Below are 5617 nucleotides of genomic sequence, written 5' to 3' on the forward strand. Positions count from 1 at the left end.
GTAGCAGCAGTAGTAGTAGTAGTTAAGGAAGTAGCATTAGCAGCAGCAGCAGTAGTAGTAGTAGAAGTAGCAGCAGCAGCAGTAGTAGCAGTAGCAGCATCAGCAGCATCAGTAGTAGTAGCCTTAGTAGTAGCAGTAGTAGTTGAAGTACTAGTAGTAGTAGTAGTAGTAGTAGTAGTAGTAGTAGTAGTAGTAGTAGTAGAGTAGTAGTAGTAGTAGTAGTAGTAGTAGTAGTAGTAGTAGTAGTAGTAGTAGTAGTAGTAGTAGTAGAAGTAGAAGTAGCAGCAGTAGTAGTGGTAGAAGTAGTAGTAGTAGTAACAGCAGCAGCAGCAGCAGCAGTAGTAGTAGTAGTCGCTGCAGCAGGACTTGTAATAGTAGCAGCAGCAGCAGTAGCAGTAGTAGTAGTAGCAGCAGCAGCAGGAGTAGTAGCAGCAGCAGCAGTAGCAGCAGCAGTAGCAGTAGTAGTAGTAGTTGAAGCAGTAGTAGTAGTTGAAGTAGTAGTAGTAGTAGTAGTAGTAGCAGTAGTAGCAGCAGTAGTAGTAGTAGTAGTAGTAGTAGTAGTAGTAGTAGTAGTAGTAGTATATGTAGTAGTAGTAGTAGTAGTAGAAGTAGAAGTAGAAGTAGCAGCAGTAGTAGTGGTAGAAGTAGTAGTAGTAGTAACAGCAGCAGCAGCAGCAGCAGTAGTAGTAGTAGTCGCTGCAGCAGGAGTTGTAATAGTAGCAGCAGCAGCAGTAGCAGTAGTAGTAGTAGCAGCAGCAGCAGGAGTAGCAGCAGCAGCAGCAGTAGCAGCAGCAGTAGCAGTAGTAGTAGTAGTTGAAGCAGTAGTAGTAGTTGAAGTAGTAGTAGTAGTAGTAGTAGTAGTAGTAGTAGTAGTAGTAGTAGTAGTAGTAGTAGTAGTAGTAGTAGAAGTAGAAGTAGAAGTAGCAGCAGTAGTAGTGGTAGAAGTAGTAGTAGTAGTAACAGCAGCAGCAGCAGCAGCAGTAGTAGTAGTAGTCGCTGCAGCAGGAGTTGTAATAGTAGCAGCAGCAGCAGTAGCAGTAGTAGTAGTAGCAGCAGCAGCAGGAGTAGTAGCAGCAGCAGCAGTAGCAGTAGTAGTAGTAGTTGAAGCAGTAGTAGTAGTTGAAGTAGTAGTAGTAGTAGTAGTAGTAGCAGTAGTAGCAGCAGTAGTAGTAGTAGTAGTAGTAGTAGTAGTAGTAGTAGTAGTAGATGTAGTAGTAGTAGTAGTAGTAGTAGTAGTAGTAGAAGTAGCAGTAGTAGTAGTAGTAGTAGTAGCAGTAGTAGTAGTAGTAGTAGTAGTAGTAGTAGTAGTAGTAGTAGTAGTAGTAGTAGGTAGTTGTTGTTGTTGTTGTGGCTGTTGTAATAGTAGTAGTAGTTTTGCAGAAGTAGTAGTAGTAGTACTAGTAGTAGAAGTAATAGTAGTAACTTTCAAAGCAATGTCTACAAGTTTAAATTCCTTAACCCTGTTCAAGGTGTATACACACTCAATATTTAACTACAGTCCAGGTTTGCAATTAACAAACTATCTGAAAAGCCTGTGTGTGAGTCAGATGTGTCTGCGGCTAATCTATTGGTTATAAAATATCACAGCCTTTTCTGATTGGCTGAGTTCAAACACAGAAAGTTTACCTGTTAGATTGAAATTCTGGAGAAGGCGTATTGAAGAAAAAATGCAGGTTAAACTTGTTGTTAAAATGAAGTTAATGTAATTTCACAAACAGTAGAGTTAATGAGTTTTTCCATTAACAAGAATTTCTTAAAATAATAATGTATGGATATCATTTGGAAAGTGACATGAAATGTTGTTAAAAAGTGATGCATACAAGTGTTTCAGAAGTCTGTCTAGGAATAGAACAACAACTGAAGGTTTGTGCTTTTCATTATTTTTAAATATTCCTTTAAATTTATTCTTCTTATGTCATCATTGTAGACCTTTTTTATGTGACATTTTAGGTAAAAGTATGGCAAATATAGAAGTTTAAAAGCAGCTGTCACACACATTTTCACTAAGTGCAGTTTGCAGCTTGATAAAGGAAGTCCTATGTGGAGATATTAATAAGCTTGAATGTAGTATCGGAAGTTTATAATGCATGGCTAGGGAACTGAGGCTAAGGGAGCTATGTGCTGTGCATGATGAGAACTCAATGCTCATTAATGCTGTTAATGTTTATAAATAAATTAATTAAACCAATAGCATTGTTTTTTAGGTTTCACTGTGCATTTTCATACCAATAGAATTACACATCTTTCTAATTATAGCAATAATAAATTTGTACTAATCATACCAACAAATTTTGTTATGCTTTGCTTTGTGATGTATTAACTTCATTGTAAGTTATTATTAAAAGACCATTTTACTAAATATTTAAAACAATACTTGAATTCTTTTCTATATACATTTTCATTATGTGCTTTAACTGTAGCTGACCAGTTGATGGAAGATACTGCAGAGTTTGGCAGGGAAATAACCCAAGACAGCAAAGCGGCTCTTTTGGCGCATTTACCAAGAGGACTAACATGGCCACAAATTCATGGTAAATATTGTTATGCCCCGGGCTCATATAAGTAATTTAGTGTTAACCACCTGAAAGTATTTTGTCTTTTTGGTATCCAATATTTTGGTCTAGTTTCAATTACAGGTTATTTTTATATGAATTAGCAAATTAGCATAACTTTCATATAGCAATATCTGAATATAAAATTCCTATATATGTTTGAGTTTCCAGAAACATGCTAGTGTACCCCGTTTCGGGGCATTTAAGAAAACAACAATATAAATTTCAAAATAAAAGAGAGTCATTATAAAAATATAAGTTAAATCACCAATTTATTCACTTTAAAGTCTCAGTTTTCCTGTTTGCAAGTAGATTAAAGCCCGCTTGCAAACTACTTAGGATCGTAAATGTTCGCTCGAATACAAAAAAGCCAGATGTACAGAATTGAGCAGTGATATGAAATATCTAAAATAGATAAAAATATGAATGAGCATTAAAGTATAGATATTCAATCATATGATTGCTGCACATTTACTTTTACAGATGAATGTAAAAAACTTATGACTTTCTTGTAATATTGTTTGCTTTGTTTTTCTTTCAGAGATCATGCAGGAGCCCTACAGTATAACAGCAGTACAAGTTCTATAAAAGATCCACGACCTACTGAAGCCCAGCTAATTAACAAAAAAGTTTTTAAAAACTGTAATTTTATCCCACCTGGGTACTTATAATTTACTAAGCTGCCTACACAAGTTTTAGATTTGCAATTATATTTTAAATTGTCACTTGGAAAGTAATACATGTACATCTATTATGTTCTGAATTTCTTTGAACAATAAAATTATATAAAAGTATTTTAATGAAATTAAGCACCTAAATTGCATTAAAGTGAAAGTAGCTGAGAACAAGATGTGTTTGTGAAACACAATGTCCCCCTATATGACGTTTGACCTTGAAGGATGACCTTGACCTTGACCCTTCACCACTCAAAATGTGCAGCTCCATGAGATACACATGCATGTCAAATATAAAATTGCTAGCTTCAATATTGCAGAAGTTGCATTACATGAGCAATTTTGACCCATATATTTGACTTGGAAGGATGACCTTGACCTTGACCTTTCACCACTCAAAATGTGCAGCTCCATAAGTTACACATGCATGCCAAATATCAAGTTGCTATCTTCAATATTGCAAAAGTTTTCATAAAATAAGCGATTTGGGCCACATATATTTGACCTCTGACCTTGAAGGATGACCTTGACCTTTCACCACTCAAAATGTGCAGCTCTATAAATTACACATGCATGCCAAATATCAAGTTGCTATCTTTAATTTTGCAAAAGTATTCATAAAATAAGCGATTTGGGCCACATATATTTGACCTCTGACCTTGAAGTATGACCTTGACCTTTCACCTCTCAAAATGTGCAGCTCCATGAGATACACATGCATGCCAAATATCAAGTTGCTATCTTCAATATTGCAAAAGTATTCATAAAATGAGCGATTTTGGCCACATATATTTGACCTCTGACCTTGAAGGATGACCTTGACCTTTCACCACTCAAAATGTGCAGCTCCATGAGATACACATGCATGCCAAATATCAAGTTGCTATCTTCAATATAGCAAAAGTTATTGCAAAATGTTAAAGTTGGTGCAAACCAACCAACCAACCAACAGACCAACCAACCAACAGACTAACCAACAGACAGGGCAAAAACAATATGTCCCCCACTACTATAGTGGGGGACATAAAAATATTATCCTTGTGCTCATGTTCAGCTACATATATTGTGACATACATGAAGCAGCTAAAAATAACTTAAATTTTTCATTTTGTTTCTTGTATATCGTTTGTACAGGGTTCGTGAATTGTTACTGTATATTACTTGACTTGCTTGTATTTTGTTACTTTGAATACATGTTGTGAAGGTTGCATTATACTTTTTAACTTTTAAAGGAGCGCTTGTTCTGTTATGTAAGGGCCTGATTTATGATTATGGACCTAGAGGCTTTGTAAGCATGTATTAAACAACACTTGTTTGATCTGAATAATTTGTTAAATAAATGTAACACAATTTGTAATCTGATGTTATATTTTGATGAATTGTGAACAAAATAATACATCGAAGAAACTAAGGCATTATGTTGATTTTTTGTTTTGTTTTAATCTAACCTTAAATTATGATTTACTTAAGCTGTGAGTATTGTATTCATTTAATACATGAATATTGTTTTTAGACCAGAAATTTCTTTTTCTATTCAGTGACCATGGTAAACGCTGGACAATTTTCCATGTTATACCAGGCATCCATGGAATATTGAACATGGAAAAACCCTGGAACATTTTCCAGGGTTTTCCAGCCAGCATGGAAAAAATACCGTCCGAATACTCCATGTAATCTGGAAAACCCTGGAAATAAATCCATGGTTTTCCATGGTTTTCCAGATTACATGGAGTATTCGGACGGTATTTATTCCATGCTGGCTGGAAAACCCTGGAAATTGTTCCATGGTAATTATTCCAGGGAGCCTGGAAAACCATGGAAACTATTCCAGGCTATTTCCACATGCCATGGACAATTTTCCACCCTTTTTTTAAATATTGACGCTGGAAAAGGCTGGAAACTTAGTCCGAATACTCCAGCCTCATATTTTCAATGGATTTCCATGGAAAACCCTGGACAAAGTACACCCGGGTATGCAAATCAGTGGTCACAAGAACATACACAACATCATTAATGTCAGCAATATTTATCTCCGACTTCAAACACACAGCTTGCAAAATCGCTTAATATTGCACAAAAGCAGCTTCGTTACAAACTTCCAGCAACTCGAAATCCACAAGCAGTCTCGTTCCCCACCCACTTTGACTTCGCAGCGAAGGCATGTTTTTTGGGGGAAACTGTTAACACCTCACAACTAAACGTATACTACGGACATTGACAAGTTGAAAAATAAATTACTCTAATCACTTCCAATTTGCGCACTACATTAAACTCCAGTTCCATTTTGTCTTTATTGTTTGAAATGTTACTCTACACATTCGCTTTGAAAATAGCGGTTGGCGTGTTGTTGGAAGTACATGTACACGTCGAATGTGTTATTGTAAAAACTAT

General features: G+C 35.9%; 1 long non-coding RNA gene across 1 annotated transcript; it reads left to right on the forward strand.

Annotated features, from left to right (window-relative positions):
• The first annotated feature begins 1625 nt into the window (after positions 1-1625).
• LOC127843205 (uncharacterized) lies at positions 1626-3777 on the forward strand. Its single transcript, XR_008032127.1, has 3 exons — positions 1626-1863; positions 2421-2531; positions 3094-3777. It is a non-coding gene; the product is annotated as an uncharacterized LOC127843205 (long non-coding RNA).
• Positions 3778-5617: the final 1840 nt, after the last annotated feature.

This window comes from Dreissena polymorpha, chromosome 8 (assembly GCF_020536995.1).
Source record: "Dreissena polymorpha isolate Duluth1 chromosome 8, UMN_Dpol_1.0, whole genome shotgun sequence".
NCBI classification, from domain to species: Eukaryota; Metazoa; Mollusca; class Bivalvia; order Myida; family Dreissenidae; genus Dreissena; species Dreissena polymorpha.